Here is an 18,246-nt window from a genome sequence, read left to right as displayed (position 1 = left end):
CTGTCAGTGGGCAAATGAGAAAGGAGCATCCGTTCTCCCATTTCCGTTGTGACATTACGTAAAGATAATGTAACCCAGATGCTCAGGATAAATAATTCAGGAGCAAACAAGAGACATACAACCTGAGCACCCTGAACAGCAGCCAAGATCTCTGTGGAGACAGCTTTTGTGCGCCCTCCTTCTGACAGAGTCTGTATTTGAACTTTATATCCAGATGTGAATCCTTAATAGGAAAGAGAAAACATAATCATTCCAAGGGGCTGGAAGCTACACCAGAGGTTCAGCTAAAACTATTTCCACCAGCACCTGTTTCTAAGCACTCTGCCTTTTGGATTTTTGTTTCCTATACAATAAATCCCCCCTCTCCTTGTTTCCTTTCCACAATTGCCATCCAGCAAGTTCTAATCTCTCCCTAGACAGCTGTGTGTCACGTCCTTATTTTATTGAAAAGGAATACTCCATCATTACACTGTAATCATAATATTTGAGAATATTTATTGAGCACCGGACACATGACTCTATGCTAAGTACATGGACTGTTTATTTTTAATTACCATGCATTAGTTGTGCAGGGGAGTTTCATTTTGACATGTCCATTTATGTAAACAGTGTGTCTTGATCAGAATCTCCGGGCAGGTCGCTCACACTCCTCTACCCACTTCCCAGAATAATCTCAGGAGCCTTCAGGGTTCATTTTCATGTGTAAGTGAAACCAGAATCACCTTCCTTCATCCTGTCCATTTACTTTCTCCACTCCGACTAGTAACCCAGACAGGGCACGCTTCACCTTCCTAACATTTACTTTTGCTAAAGTGCACATTAGTTGTTCAAAGGAGCTTCACCATCATGTCACACATGCATATACTGTACTTTAAAGAGATTGATCATCTGTATAGATGACACATGTGTATATGTGTGCATTCCTATCATCATATGTGTTTGCATAAATGTTTAAGGTTGAGTAGCCACATATTTGAGAAAGCATGTGACCATTGTCCCTCTGAACCTCTAACCATCTCCCTGCAGATAACATAATTTCATTTTTTATAGATGAATACTCCTTTGTTTTTATAAATTGTTTTATTCTTGATACAAAGCTTGCTATTGTGAATAGTTCTGCAATGAACATAGGTGTGCCGGTGCCTCTTATATCTTGATTTGCGTTCCTCTGAATAAATACCTAACAGTGGAATCCCTGGACCTTATAGCAGTACTATTGTTAGTTTTTTGAGGGGCTTCCATACTGATTTCCATAGTGGTTGAACTTTGAACTAGATTGCATGCCCAGCAATAAAGGTTCCTTTTTCCCATATCTTTGCCAGCATTTGTTGTTGTTGTGTTTTTAATGATCAATATTGAGGTCAATATTGTTTTGATTTCTATCTCATTGTGTCTAGGAATGTTTAGCATTTATGTGTGTATTTATTTGCCACATATACTTTGTCTATCAAACAATGCCTGTTCAGCCCATTTACCCATTTGTTTATCGAATTGTTCTTTGAGACTTTAGCTTTTTTTAAAGTAATGTTTCTTTCAATATCCCTCTATTATTATTATTATTATCTTTAAAGTTTAGTTATTTGAGCTCTTTGTACATTTTGGTTATTAACGCTTCTCAGATCTGTAAATGGCACTCTATGGTCTATTTTTTTATTATGCTTAATTTTCACAAACATCCTGAGGTTTTATTGTTAGAAGAAACTGAATTTAGAGAGGTTAAGTAACTTGCTCACAACTATATGAATATTAGTAGAAGAGTAAGAATCAAAAACTGAAGGCAGTTTAACCCAGAGCTTGCTTTCTTAATCTCTGTTGCACTACTTTATAAAATATGTAGTAATCAGGGAAATGGTATCAATCAAGGTGATTAGTATTTGGCTGCTTGTATAATGATAAATTAGCAACCTTATAGAATGTTTAACAGTCCGGGCTTCATAATCCCAACTTCTCAGGATGAAGAGATCAGAATTGTAGTTTGAGGCCAACCTGGTCAAAAAGTTAGAGACCCTTACCTTGATAAATAATCCAGGCATGAACATTTGACCCTGGATATGTGGGAGACCTTACGCAGGTGAATCACACTCTGACTCTGGGCCAAAGTAGGAAAAAAACTACAAGACATGAGACCCTATCTATAAAAACTAGAGCAAAAATGGGCTGGAGACATGGCTTCTGTGGTATAGTACTTGCCTAGTAAGCACAGAGCACTAAGATCAAAATCCCACTGACACAACCCCACACAAACATGCACACACATGCACATACACATGCACACACTCACTAATGATCTTAACATTAACACCAGATTTTCCTCATTTTTTTAAATCTCCCTTTCTTCATTTTCTAGTTGGATTTCCCCACAAAAGTCCTTTGCCTCTTTATGCCTCATTACCTATGAGAAATACCTACCTCATGGATCCCTGGAAGCATTAAATAAACTAACTCACATGAAAGATGTAGAATACTGCCTCGGTATCCTAAGTGCATGAAGAGGGTAGTGACCAGGGAGCAGCTGATAGTTGGTCAGACTTTTATGAGTAGTTTCTGACTTTCCCACTACATATAGGAATCTCTATGTAATTAACTTGAAGAAAATTAAACTCAAAGATCATGTAAATAAATTTAATGAGAAAGTCTATTTGGAACAATCACTAGTGATATGCTAGAGACAATTGTGTCGGGGACATTTTGGTAAGGTACAGGAGGTCATGAACAGTTTTGCTCTTTGAAGTGATCTAGTAACACTCACCTGCAGAATGGCAGATGAAATCTTGTGATAAGATGGCATCTGAAAAAAAAGCAAGCACCATGATTCTTGGGAGGAAAAAGGTCAGCTTATCAGGAATAAAGGCATACTGAGGGAGTGGTCTCATGCTTGCCCGTTGAGAGCTGGTAGAAAGGTGTCTCCAAATTCCAGTGCCCTCACATTTCCCTACCTTTCAGCTTAATTGGCAATCCTGAACCAGTGGCACACCATTTATGGTGCAATTCAATCAGAATACTACTATCTTACCATTAACAATTATATAGTTAACAAAGGCCCCTGATGGAGAAGGTGATAATACTTAGTATACCTTTAATATTCCCCCAAAATAACAAATATCAATGCTACACATAAGCCCATATCTATCACAGGAACATTTGTTTTTTTGTATGTGCTTTTCTTTTTGGCCTGGGACAATTGTGTGTTCCTTTTTATGGATCAACTCATGATAACATAAACAGATCAATTGTTTGATAAAAACTCTCAAATGATAGATTTTTTTCAAGCTTTTTTATTTAAATTTCATTGTAAAGATGATGTACAGAGAGGTGACAATTACATAAGTCAGGTAATGAGAACATTTCTTTTTGAACAGTGTTAACCCCTCCCTCTTTTTCTCCCACTTTTTCCCCTCCCAATTCCATACCTCTCCCAAGTTTTAATGTTTCAAATGATAGATTTCAAAAATGAAACTTAATGTAATTGATAACAGGTTTTAATATGCCATTTTCTATCCTTTTTTAATAATACAGGGAATGAAGAAGACTTAGCCTTTACACACGCGCACACATATAAGCACACATACACGCATTCACACACAGAGAGACACACACAAGAATTTCCCTTTAATTATAAATCAGAGAACTTTATGAGCTACATCATGAGTCCCTTCTCAACAGTTCTCTGATCAACTCTTTTTAGATAAAGCCCAACTTCAGACTGATTCATTCTCATCTAAAGTCAATAAAGTGATATTGAGGTGTATATTGTGTATCTTCATACTTTTCATTATTCTTTTACTTTGGGATTTGATTGCTTATTTCTTTAGAGTCTTAGTTATCTTGTGAGTGTTTATCTTACCCGCCCACTCCCAATTATGTTTTAAGCAGTGAAAAGTTATATTGTACTTGCATCTCCATGGCAATAGCCCAAGCAGAGTCTCATTTTCACATCAAGTACGTACTTTGTAAATACTTATTAACTAAGTAATTGTCACCAGGCAGTGTGGCACACATCTTTTATCCACTACTCAGGGATTGAAGCAAAAGTATCAAAAGTTCAAGGTCAGCCTGGCTTACAGAGTGAGATCCTGTCTCACAAAAACCAAGGCATGCCTACCACTACTTAAAGATAACAAGAAAAATGTTAAAGGATGAGGATTAGGGACATAGCTCAGTGGCAGAATGCTTGTCTAGTATGTGCAGGGCCCTGAGTTCTTCCCCCAGCAATGGAAAAGAAATAAATAATTGCCCCTATTTTCCCAGGTATAAATTTACACACACACATACACACACACATACACATACTCTCACACACACAGAGTACAAAAGTACAAACCAATAAAAAGAAAAATAGTACAAAAGTACAAAGCAATAAAAAGAAAAATAGCAAATGGATTTTTTTCAGTGTCATTATATGACCCATTTCACCAAAAGTTATGTGGACACTCATTTGCTTTGACTTATAGACTAGCAAAGTAACTATAGAAATCTTATTTAAAAAAAAAAAAGTAACCAGCACCTAGCCCTTCTCTAGGCACTGTAACAACCCCGTATTTAATTGTATCCTAACATACCATTATGGTAGAGGTACTGTAATCACATCTATTTTATACTCAGAAAACTAAGGGCTAAAGGGTGGCATAACCCTAGCTCTCTGATCGCATAAAATGAAGAGAGAAATAATGTAGATCCCAACCTGCCTCTCCAAAGTCCATTTTGTTAGTCTATTAGCCTGTCTGTTTCAGAGATGACCTAACTAACTCATTCACCCAGGGATGAGGCCCAGAGATGCGAAGTAGACTACCCATCATTTCAGAACAAGCATTTAATTTAGAGTCAGTACACCCCAATTTCGGCCTAGTACGTGGCTCCTAAAAGTTCCTCTTCTTCCTAAAGTTTATAAAGTTTTTGTTTTTTTTGCAGTGAGAAGAGCTTCAAATATCATTTCATTTCTTCTCTTAGGAGAAAACCAGTAGCAGGCAATGGTCACAGGGGTATGGGCCTGGCTTTGGTGGACATTCTACTTTGATAAAGGCCTTGAGAGAAAATAATAACATTGGAGGCATTTGGAGCCATGTACATCTCCCAGAGGACTCAGGCTCCTAAAGTACCAGTTGCTAGTGCTGCTTTAAAACTCCCCAAGATCCTCCAAGATGTCTCAGGGCACGTTTGAGAGCCCAGACCTGTGCTTGCATGTGCTACGCCTCATGTCTAGACCAGATGCTGCTCGTTCTACGGTCAGCATCTGGTGCCATCCGTGTGCTTAATAGATGCTGATTAGTAATGCGAACAGAATATACTGATTGCTTTTCCCAAAGCTTTGGAATGGAGCAAAAGAAGAAAGAGAGGAATATGTTTATCTTCAGTAGCACTTAAATATGTTATTTATTTTGCCTGTCTTTCTATTAAAGTGGTCCTGGTGCCACTGAATAATTTGTATGCTTCTCTGCTTAATTCTGGTCTCAATTTCTATGGCATAAATGAGGCCAGTGACTGTCAGTCTCTTCACTTCTGTGTTTCCAGCACCTGATTTTAGAATCAGGGCAATAAACACGTTCAGTTAAATAGAAGTGTTATAAAATGTGTATACGTATCAAAGCACTAAGTGGTTCCCCATATACATGTACAATTTTGATATTTTAAATGTATAAGTTAAAATAAATTTGTATCTTAAAGAAACAAGCTGTGAGTATACCCGAAAGAATAGTGAAACAGTATGGATTAATTTACAAAGTCAGAAAAGGATAGATTTAAGTTCCAAGTCTTTCTGATTCCAAAGATGGCATTTTTTAAGTGTGTGTATTTTAGAGTGTGCCACACATACTGAATGATGGGGAATAGCAAGATATTTCACAATGGAGTAAGAGAGAAGATGAGCTAGATAAATTGCAGAATAGCAGTCTAGAAGAACACCGACTTGAATGGCCTGTTTTCTATTTAGTAATGGCTGAGGGCTTCCATGTCCCACTGAAACAGAGAGGTGTAACAACTCTAGAGTCACTTAGGAACCGCCCCTAAAAGCCTATCTGGCTACCTTGTTGGGAGAAACATGTTTCTTGGTAACCTTGATAACATGAATTACAGAGAAGTGGATGGATGCGTGTACTTACCCATCTTGCAGCCTGCCCACACATAGAAATGTTGAGGATTCTAGGCAGTTTTGGTCATGTCACTGGGAAAAGTAATCTGGTAAAATTCTCACTCAACCTGTTACTCACTAAAGCCAGTTGAATTCTCAATGCACAAATAGGGCTTTGAGAGTTGTATGCAAGAAAGTTCCAAAATTGGATCCTGACAGTCCATCACTGACAGAGTGGGTTTCAGGTGACTGGAAATGGAAATAATGAGCCACATTCACTATCTTTAAGCCCATAGTTGGGAGAAAAATGTCAGCCCTCAGCTCTGAAAAACAATAGCAATAAAACTTTATAAAGGAAGATAAGCAGTAACCTCTCTTCCTAAAAGTTTTATGAGTTTCTTTACCTGGATGAAGCCAGGGCTTTTACTCACTTATGATAAAATGGTGTTGAATGGTTTTTGTGACCTTTTGATTCAGGATACTATTCTCTACTAGAAAACTGAGAAAATGATGTCTTAAAAGCCTGGGATATTTTCGTTCCAATTTTTCCTTCTTTTGGTAGGCAATTTGAAAGAAAACTCAGAATTATGTTTTTGACCTTTTATTCTGGTTCGTGAGATTATTTTTTAGCCCAATTTATGTTGGCAAAAGAATTCTACACTTTGATTCCACAGTGCACAGGCATCGGAAAATGACATGGAAGTGACATTTAGTGCTTCACACTTTGCATATTAATAGAGGGGGAGTTAGAAAGATGTCCTGAGGCAATGGGAGACTTCTATTTTGCTTCAAATGGTCCTCACTTTTCTGCTCCCATTTCCAAGAGGATTATAATGGCCAAACAGCTGCAGGCTGATATCCCTGGAAACCCAGCAGCAGTTCTGAGAAAGAGTTCAGATATATTTCCTACAGGATTCACATACTTAGACTTAATATTTTTGGATCATTTGAAGAAAAAATTTAATTGTGAACGCCTTTCACTTTTTTTCTTGCATGTTACCATAACAACTAGGATCAGATTATGTTTATGAATAACTCTGAAGAATTACATGAATCACATTACCAGTGAGTAAAATCACTTATAACCTTATCCTTCCAATAATGTATGTGTATGTATATATATATATATATATATATATTTAATCTACTCACTTATTTCTTGTTCCATCTTTTGTTGAACACATTTCTTGTTTTTGTTCCTTTCTTAGTTGCACATACTACTAAGGGGCTTGTTTTGATTTTTGTGGAAGCATTTGAGATGATAACGAGTCACCTCTTTAAAAAGCATTAGGAAGATAGTTTTCTCTAACAGAAGAAAAGTAGTCAGAGGTCAGCTGGAAATTAATAAAGCTGATGTAGGTCAGGTTTATAGCTTAAGGTCATTGATAGCCTTCTATCATCAACAGAATTGACTACCCTTGTTCAGGTACATGAAGTTACCCCCTTTACAGGTACTTGAAACTTTATAGGTGCATTGAAGTTGTGTTGTTATATGGCATACAGAAAAGAGGTAGACTGAAAATGAAATATATTTGTATGACAACTCTTTTCCCGTTCCAAAGGGTTCTTTTCATTCATTTGAAGGGAATCAGCTAATTAAAATGGTCATATTGGTTATTAGTGTCAGTCTGAAATCAACTAAAAAAAAAAAAAACAAATTATTACCAGGCACCAGTGGCTTATACCTGTAACCCTAGCTACTCAGGAGGCTGACATTAAGGCCAGCTGGGGCAGAAAAGTCCATATGACTCATCTCCAATTAACCACCAGAAAACCAAAAATGGCACTGTGGCTTAAAGTGATAGAGCACTATCCTTGAGTGAAAAAGCTCAGGGACAATGCCCAGGCCCTGAGTTCAAGCCCTATTACTGAACCCCCCCCCCAAAAAAAAAAAATTATTTTCAGAGAATGATTTCTGGGCTACTCCACAAAAGCATCTGGCCCATTTGCCTCCTGATTCCTCAAGATTATATATATACATAATATATATTAAATATATATGTAAACAAACAGCTGAGCTACTCACAGAGTAAGGGCCCAAGGAAATACAACTTCCTGGAAGCTCAGCTTCTGCTATGCTAAAGTCATGTTTCAAAGGCTCCTGCACCATTCTAAGAGACAGACATCATGCTTGTGCTCCTTTCCTTTTTCTCCCCTCTGCATACGAAGCCCTTCAAAATTTTAAAAAGAAAACATTGTTTTAACAGTAACTACTATATATTGCCCACCACTAATCACTTATTTTTTCTTTTGAAGGGAGTATTGATTATCAGGGAAGAATAAAATATTTTACTTCTCATCTCTGGGAAAGAGAGGGCTTTGCTGAGTTTCCTCTCTGGTTCATCTGTCTCACTCTCCTCTGCTCTTCCCTCTTCCCACGCACCCCCACATTCACACATGAAGGAATTCGTTCTCAGGTTTCAGACTCTCCCTACAAGCAGGCTGAACTTCTAACTTGGAGGAGACAGGTCCAGCTCTACGTACTGAAGGAGGAGCAAGGTAGGAGGATCTGCATGGATCAGTGATTTCTACAGAAGAAAGTGCAGTTGCTTAAAGCAAACAATAAGGTTTTGAACTGTGCTTTAGAAACAGTCTTACAATAAAATATAACCGAAAATAACCTTGACTTTTCAACTCTTCTTTTTTTCCTCTTTTCATGAATACACCCATTCACTCATTCCATTCACTGTGGTTTTCTTTTTCCTTTTTTCACGTTAGTGCAGGGGCTTGAACTCAGGGCCTTGTACCCTTTACCACTTGTCAGATCATCTTGTTAGAGAAAATAAGCAATGTATGAGGTTTCCTCCCAACATTGGTATAACCTGTATTAGCAGCCAGAGGATCAGGTTTCCAGTCCAACATTGCTCTGACCAAATTTACCCCTAGCTCTAGTTATAACTATCTATCACAAGTAGAATTTGATCTAGGTACTGGTTGCTCGGGTTTGTAATCCTAGCAAGGAGGCTGGGGATTTCGGTTTGAAACCAGCCCAGGCAGAAAAGTCCAAGAAACTTCTATTTCCAACTAACTTTCATTTCCAACTAACTTTTTTGTTCAAGACTAGTATTCTGCCACTTGTGCTACAACACAAAAAGCCAAGTGAAATCATGATGACTTGAATTCAAGGCTCAGTACCAGCACACACAGCAAAGGTAGAATTCGAGCACAGATACAGTGTGTTAAACTTGTAATCCTCAATACATGGAAGGCAGAGATCAGGAGATCATGGTTAAAGGCCAGCATGGGCCTAAAAGTTCATGATACTCTGTCTCAACCAAGGCCTGGTAGAGTGGTGCACACTCATCTGTCATGGTAAGCTACAGTGGAGACACAAAGACTGAGCATGAGGCCGGGCGCCGGTGGCTCACGCCTATAATCCTAGCTACTCAGGAGGCTGAGATCTGAAGATCATGTTTCAAAGCCAGCCCAGGCAGGAAATCCTGTGAGACTCTTATCTCCAATAAACCACCAGAAAACTGAAATTGGTGCTGTGGCTCAAGTGGTAAAGTGCTTGCCTTGAGCTGAAGAGCTGAAGGATAGTGCCCAGGCCCAGAGTTCAAGCCCCACGAATGACAAAAAAAAAAAAAGACTGAGCATGGTGGCACATGCGTGGCACCCTAGAAACAAGGGAAAGGACACATAGGAGGATCATAGTCTAGGCCAGCTCAGGCCAAAAGCAATCCTAGTCATCTTACCAACACAAAAAGGAGCTGCAGAGTGGTTCAGTGTCATCTCCCTGTCCATACTCTTGCCTGTTCACTCTTACTGTGTTATAGAGAGGGACTATAAATCATTCTTATGTTAACCTTACATTTCCTCCATGCAGAACAGAATTCCATGTTAGATCTTCACCAGATAGTTCTCTATCAGGGAAGCTTATCATTTTCAAGTGCAGTAAAAGTGTCACTTTCTTTGTGAATCTTTCTCATACCACTTCACAAATCAATAGCTTTGCCTTTTGCCCCATAGCACTTTGTTCCTACATTCTCATAGATGTTCACTACAGCTTAGAAGGCTGTTTCTCTGCTTGCTTTTCTGCCTGGATTCCACCATTACAAGTTGCTTTGAGCCTAGCACCCTTTGATCCTTGAGGCTGTCAGGCTGTGTTGAGGTAGCTGTGATTCCAAATCTAAATCTCTTGTGTATGCTTTATGTCATTCAAGTCACCTGAGTGTGCATTTGCGCTCTCCCTCTTTTTCTCCCTCTCCCTCTATCTCTCTCTTTCTCTCACTCTCTCTCTCCCTCTGTCTCTCATTTTGTCATTGGTCTTACTTAGTAACCTGGACTGGCAGAGCAGACATCTGCTAAAATATGATGCATTGCTTTTAAAAAGGGAAGGTGCTGCTATGATTTGGATCTTAAATATTATTTAGGAGTCCATTGGTAAAGTATTGGTCCCAGCATGTTTTAGAAGATGATAGAGCCTTTAAGTGTGGAGGTCAGAGTGTGAGAGTTCCTCAGTCATTGAAGGTGCCCTTGAGGGAAAGAGCGGAACTCCATCCCCTTCTTCCTATTTTCATTCCAAGCAGTGAAGTAAGTGATCTTGCTCTGCCATGCCAAGAGCCCAAAACAACATGGCCACCTATTCACAAGCTGAAACCTGTAGAACCAAATAAACCTTTCCTCTTTATAAATGGATGGGCTCAGATATTTGCTACAGAAAGTTGACTAGTATGAAACAAAATCACAAATTAGCTCTCAAACACCTTGCCTGGGAATTGTGTCCCCATTGCTCTCATTTCACTGACTGAAGCAATCCTGATTGTGGGCCAAAATATTCGGGAGCTGAAATGACAACCTTTGTTTGCATTTATCTCACCTATTTTATGGTAGAAGCTTGATAAAATGCTTGAGCAAATGTCCCAGTGGGTGGTTATATACATTTCTTGTACTTGATTGAGAGCAATAACCTATTTTGGGTAACATAAATTGGCATGCACCTAGATTATTTTTTTCCTTCCCAGAGCAGATTCACTATCTCCATCATGGGTGTTATTGTCTATGCAGAGAGTGTTGTGTTTCAAGCTTCAAACCAACACCTGGCAGAGCTTCCTATTTTGCAGTTGAGAAAAATCTAGTATGGAGAAGTTACTATTTACTCAAGGTCAAATAGAAGGAAATAATAGCATCAAATCCATATCCATGTGTGTCTGGTTCCAAGCCCATGTATTAACTCAGTTGTGTGTGTGTGTGTGTGTGTGTGTGTGTGTGTATGCACATGTGTGCTGTCCTATCAAAACTTCTGTTCCTGGCCTTTTAATAGCCTAAAAAGTATCGTTTCAAAAATGCCCTAAGACCATATACTACTCTCCATCCAGAGGTAAATATGAAATCATTATTAATTCTGGAACTAGAAGTGCTTTCAAGCTACAGTTGTGTTCAAAAAGCTCCTCAGTATTGGGCGGAGGGGGGGGCGGGGGGAGGTTGCACTTTTTGTGGCTCTTGACACTGTGGCTACCAAGTGAAAAACTTGAGATGGTGTCCAATCCACGGTGGGTTGTCCACTGGATCTTTAAAGTGATCTAGAATTCTCATCTGAGCCAAGTATAAAGTCCTTTAACCTTCCCCATGACTCCTTCCCCATCCACTGTTCTATTGTGAGGCTGTGAAACTGAGCTTGCCTTTACCTGCTTGCCCTGTAATGTAATGACCATCCTGCCCCCTAGTGGAAGGAAAATGAGCCGCTGTCCTTGGTGCTGAAACAGCCATTAACCTGGCACTCAAGGGCAGATCCTGGGTTGACCTGGAGTTGCTGCTTGTGTTCTTCTTAATACTAATAGTAGTAGAGGTGGTTTTATGTGATTTTATGCCTCCACCTTTTCTTACACTTATTATTTTGGGAAGTTGAAAATGCATAAGTTATTTTGGGAAGTTGAAAATGCATAAGACTTTTTTCTCTATTCCTTCTGGTCCTGATGTTTATGTCACCTTAGATCTTGAGCCTGTAGGCTGTGGCATCTGTCCCAGTAAAGATCAGTAGTAAGTAAAAACAGGAACTCTTACCCTTTGGAATCTGAACTGTCTCATGAACATGCTGGGAAACTGGGGAATTTATCTAACTTCTGTGACTCCCTAGCTTCAAATTACTAACAGATCCTAACTCAGAGAGTTATAGGAGAACTTAAATTAAACATTGATTGTAAGATGTGAAATACAGATCTGGACTCCTGATAAGTATACAACAGTTACTAGCTGACATGTTACTTTGTGAAAACTGATCTTTTTGTTATTCTTACTGAACTTTTTTTTACTAGTCATGGAACTGATTTTGATATACCACTTGTCAAAGTTTTGCTTACTATAATTAGCACTTGAGGAAGAATCCATGAAAACATTAGCCTTTCCCTTCCCCAGTCTCTGCTTTAGAGTTAAATAACAAATGCAGAACACAGAATATTTGTATCATAGCATCTCTGCTGTTTCTGCCTAGAAATGGCAATTTCTTGTTGGCTCTCATTCATTATAGAAGGTTCATTAGAAAAAAATCTTGCAGAAAGCTGTGCCTTCTGAAAAGTTGGAAATATTCTTCACTATTAGTCATGATTCTTTAAAAAAGGATTCAGTTATAAGAAAATTTCCCTCAAGGAAACTTTTCTGCCTTCTTTTTTCCAAAACAAAAGTAAATGAATATTATGTAACCTACTGTGGTTTTTCACTCTGTATAGTTCCTGAGAGTGGTAATGAGTTCAACCCAAATACCTCCAGGCCCCGCCTCTTCAAGACATCCTTCCTAGGTATTTATCATGAACTAGCTCATTTTTCTTCCTATTCACAGTCTACAAAATGATCATTTATCTCTAATTCTTGCAGATACCTATCAATTTTGCTCTAAATTTTGTCAGGTACTATAAAAGTGGTAATTTAGATGTGGTAACCATTCTAGACGTGTACATAAGCCATAATTCTAACTAACCTGATCTATTTCATATAAGTACTTATAGTTAAAGAACTATTATTGGAAAGCATTAAGCCATTTGTTCTATTTATGTAGCTGAACCAAGACTAGAAAATTAAGCTAGCATGGCCCCATCAGTGCTGTCTCTGATGAAGGCCATCACAGCTGTGGGAGTTATACCTAAAGAGAAGAATGGAGGGTGGAGGTTATTATCATGTACTCTGGCCCAAAATGGACCTGTCTTTCTCTCATGAGCTGTGTCATTTGGGTTATGGACTTTTATGGGATTTTTCTGGTCTTATCTGTGAAATACAATGGTTATGAGGAAAAATGTAACATACTAAAAAGCCCTGGTGTATACTAAACATTCCATAAACACCAGCCAATATGCCTACAATGACACTACAATGACAATTGTATTTCTCTTATTATTACTGCTGGTACCCTTCCCTGACAACTCCGTTAAAATTGTGTGAGCAGACACAATGGAACAGAATTACTGTCTCCCTTCTTATTTTGGTTTTTCTCCATGGAAGGCTTATCACCTTCACAAAATTGTCCAGTTTACTATTTGCTTGTTCTTTTGGGGAGGGAGCAGTACTGGGGCTTGATGTTAGAACCTTGTAATCTTGCTTGGCTCGCTACCCCCACCCTAATGCTAGTACACTGTCACCTGAGCCACACCTCCACTTCCAGGTTTTGTTGGTTAGCCAGAGATAAGAGTCTTGGAACTTGTCTTGGATTTTGTCTGCATGAGCTGGCTTCGAGGCATACTCCTCAAATCTTAGCTTCCTGAGTAGCTAGGATTATAGGCATGACCCAGCAGCACCTGATTTGCTTGTCCATTTTCTACCTTTCCTTAGGACAAAGCTGTGTCTTTGATGCCTCTGGGCACTGTTCCTTTTCATTCCAATGAACCTTTCTCTCCATCTTCCATCTCAATCTAAAAGAACCAATGCAAAAATATATCTCACACTTATTTGTATTTGTAGTTTGTAAAGCGAAACTAAGTACTGATTTTTTGAGTCTGATTTATGAGATGAGATTTTCTACCTTTTTTCTAACAATAATTATTATGTAAAGCATCATGGCTTTCTCTGTTCTGCTTGGGTCCAACCTCTGAGAAGACAAAGATGAAATCATTCCAACCACGAAGTGCCATCTGAGGACCAGGCATAGTGGTTCACATCTACACTACATTGGTGACAGAAGTAGGAGGATCACAATTCAAGACCAGATAAGGCAAAAATGTAGCAAGACCCTATCTCATCAAACAAACCAGATGTGGCTGTGGTTTCAGTGAGAAGGCAGAGGTAGAAGGAGTGCTACCAAAAGATGATCCGGTGCAATCACATTTGAAAAACAAAACAAAAAGGAGAAGAGGCATGGCTCAAGTGGCAGAATGCCTGTCCAGCAAGCATGAGACTCTGAGTAAAAAAAAAAAATCACAAAATAAGTAATAAACAAACTGAATAATTGAATATGGACAAGTTACTTGTAACGAAGCAATACATCCAAAAACTTTTTACTTAATAATCATACAAACCAGGAAATCTCAAGTACATCAGAAAGAAAAGGCTTGTGGATAAACTCAGCTCTTAGTACTTGAGTTCGAGGATTTTCTTTGACAATTTGTACTTTGGAGGGATGCTATTTTATTTTCCTTCTGTTTCAACATCTAGACAAGGACAAGATTGATCTCTAGTGGTGAAAAGAGGAAACTACAACTTACTTAAAAATCACTTTTCAGATGAAAGAATAGCTCTGGACCGAAGTCCCCAAATCAGGAAGCTGAGGGGCCTGGTGGACAGCTGACAGATGGACAGAGAGACCGTGGTCTTCAAAGAGGCGGAGTTAGAACCCAGGCTTCGCCCAGCAGTCTGACTGCTCTACTGTGTTTGGTGGCACACTGTTCCTAGGCAAATGCCAAGAGAAGGTATTTTTAGATTTCTCAGAAGCAACTCCTGAAAATATATGGGTCTACAAGGGCCACATTCATGAAGTAATATACTGAAAATACATTTTATTAAGAATTCCTCAAGTCAGCCTTGACTGTACCGTGCTAATGAGGATGGGAAACAGTCTGAGTTTCATTCATTAATTTCACAACATGAATGAAACCCCTTTTCTCCATGGGACAAGAACAGAATAAGTTATTAGGCAAGCGTCTTGGTTTCTCGGGTAAAACATTTCCTCCTTGATCCAGAACAGAGTTGTAGAGACTTCACACATCCAGGTTTGCCAGCCTACAAAGACTCCTAAGACTGCTATGAACCACAGCCCGGCAGCTTTTGGAACTGGGTGTCACCAAACCAGTCTGTGCTTGTCTGGTGCCCTGAACAATGTCACACTGTGTCTGAGCTCCTTGCTCTTCTTGGAAGCTGGGGATCTGTGTAGATTTCATACAGGAAATAGAGCTATGTTCATGAAATCTGCATATCATTCAGTGACAAGGGGACCACTCACTCTTGTTGGTTGGTTGGTTTCCTTTAAAACTTGAGTGAGCTAGCCAGCAACTAAAGATGATTACTGAAGTTGTTTTGGGGCATGAGTTTCCAATTTATAAAAGGTAAAAGTGGTATTGGGTTTATATCAGTGAGCCAGCTGTCTTTTTAATGTAATAGTTTTCATGTAAATGAAGGCCAGGCTAAAGGGAGATCTGGCGTCAGGTGTCTAAATGTAGAAATTTCGATACTGTACTAATATATCTTCTTGTTATTCTCAATTATTTGGTTTTTTTCCCTCCTCCTTTCTCTCCAATTCTCATCTAAGTCTCTCTCTGAATATTGGCTTCTCTCTGTTATAGTTTTTCCATGCAAGGAGTACGGATAGTTAAGAATTTTAACTTTACAGCTACCACCTGAGAAGCAAGAGACTTAAGTTTCCACATATGGCATCCTCTAATTCTTAGGCTCTCCTCTGATTGGTCTGGCTTGATTCTTGTGCCCACCCCTTGGACAGTGTGATTGGTTTAGCCTGTGCCCAAATGTATGTCAGAATACACAGTTCCTGCATCAGAAAAAGATAGGGAGAATTACTGCATGTCGTGACACCTGAATATGAATCTATTCTAATGAGCTCTGAGGACATGGTATTCGGTGTGGATGACTATTTAAGAAGTTTTAAAATAAGCTAATCCAGTTCCAATATCAAAGGAGCGCTCAGATCTTTTTAAATAGTGGTATATATTGTGAATCTTGGAGAAAAGGATATAGATGGAAAATGTAGTATTTGTCTTTCTGCTGATATTTTGTGGCAATGGATTGGTCAGGACAAGTACTCACAAGAGCATAGTTTGGTAAGGTATAGTCATCATTCTCCTTCCAAATGATAAATACGGCCAGGCTAGATTTCTCTCTCCTATAACCTGAATGTTTGATAAGTAGAGCTATTCCAATTTCTATTCTGATTATCCTCATTCATTTAACCAGTATTTGGAGGTGCTTCAGCTTGGTCCCACCCAGGACCAAGGGGACCAGTTGTAGTCATTGCTTAGGAAAGCAGTGAATAAACAGACAACACTTGGGCCCACAGAGAATTCCATTCAGAGAAAATTGAAGCAAAGGATGGAGAAAGAGAACAAAGAAGGAGCTAAATTGATGAGACTGTTCCTAAAAAGCTAGCCTGAGAGGGCAAAACCCGAGCCCAATCCTGACTTTGTATGTAGGAGCCAACCACACATGTACAGGGACCAGACTGTGCCAAAGTCCTAGAGTGCAAACACATCCAGCATGCATAGGGACAAAATAAGGCAGCCAGGGGCAAGACAAGGAAGAAACTCCCTTTTCTAAATGTTTACTATGTTGTAAGGAAAGGGTAAAAGTGTTAAGCAAACAGCTAAGAGTCTGTGCTTCCAGACAGACCAAATTAGCAGCTACAGGAAGAGGTTTTAGGAGTGGGTAATAGAGAGGCTGTGGTGGCTTAGGTGGTGTACACATAAGCTTGGGCACTGGCAGTGGAATGAAATGAGGAAATCACTTGACTTATTGTTCCTGAGTTGCAGTATCCTACACAGACCTCAAGGAAGAGGATATTGGGAAGAACTGGGGACAATAAGCCGAACATCCTACAGTAGGTTGGGAAAAGGTGTTCCAGTCATCAAATTAGGAAATTGAGAAGGGTGCGACAGGAGTGTAGACCCATGAAGTGGTCCATAAACCCATAGATAAGTTAGACAGAGATTCCAGGCCAAGGAGTTCACCTTTGCTGAAAAGATAACTAAGACACCCCAGAAGGTATTCAACACAGAGAATGACACCATCAGTGCAGGTGTTTAAAACAGGTGATTTGTTCTCTCCAGGTTCTATCAGCTCTACCCCCTGGGGATTCTGAGACCAGGGGAGTGATGTTTACTTGAATAAAGGTACACATCATGAATGCCTATGTCCTAGACTCTGCTGATTCTCACTCTTAAAGCATTGAAAGTAAAACAAAAGCTTTTTAGATGATCCTTGGCCCCACAGATGAGAGACTACCAGGAGGCACTGCAGATGATTTTCAATTTAGGATTCTCAACTTAGGAATTTTCCTAAGTTGGGAAGTGATGGACATTCAGTCGAGACAGTCCTCGGACCTCGAACTGTGATCTCTCAGCTCAGGATATGTGCTGTCATCATCTCTCCTGTGGTGATGGGGCAGTGACAGTGGACACAGCTACCCCTCAGCCATGAGATCCCCAGGGAAGCGACCTATCCTCTGGGTACTGTGTTGATAAACCATGGCACTTGGTACTTCTTATTTAGGATTGTTCCCTATTAGAATGTACCCAGAGCATTGTATTTCAGAACCCTGTGAACTTGGCCTAGTCCCACCTTTTCTAGCTGTGTGAACATGGCCAGCCTCTCTGTATATCAGATGGCACATCAATAAAATGCTAGTAAGAATAATGCTTCTTGGGTGAAGAATGGGTATGAGAATTTAGCAGAATAATCTTCACTGATTGCTTAGAACAATGTCCAGGGTTCTACAGAAAAGGATACTGTCTTTGTTCAATAAACTCTTCTACTTTTCAATGCACTTCCTGCTCCAAATCCCAACTTTTTGCAATGATGGACCACCAACAAAAACTGAGAAAGGCTAACCTGATCTTTATAATAATAAAAGAATAGGGACAAAAGGAAAAGGCCACTAGACTTGGGGGTGGAGAAAACAGCAAGAGTAGCATGTAATGCTTTAGAGCTGGCCTGCTTAATACAGTGGCTACTAGACACATGGATGTTTCAATCAGAAATAATTGAATTTGATTAAAATTTAAAGTCAAGTTTCTCAATTACAGTAGCTGTATTCA

This window comes from Dipodomys spectabilis, unplaced genomic scaffold, assembly GCF_019054845.1.
Source record: "Dipodomys spectabilis isolate Male_0828 unplaced genomic scaffold, ASM1905484v1 ptg000054l, whole genome shotgun sequence".
NCBI lineage: Eukaryota > Metazoa > Chordata > Mammalia > Rodentia > Heteromyidae > Dipodomys > Dipodomys spectabilis.
This window is presented reverse-complemented; position numbering follows the sequence as displayed.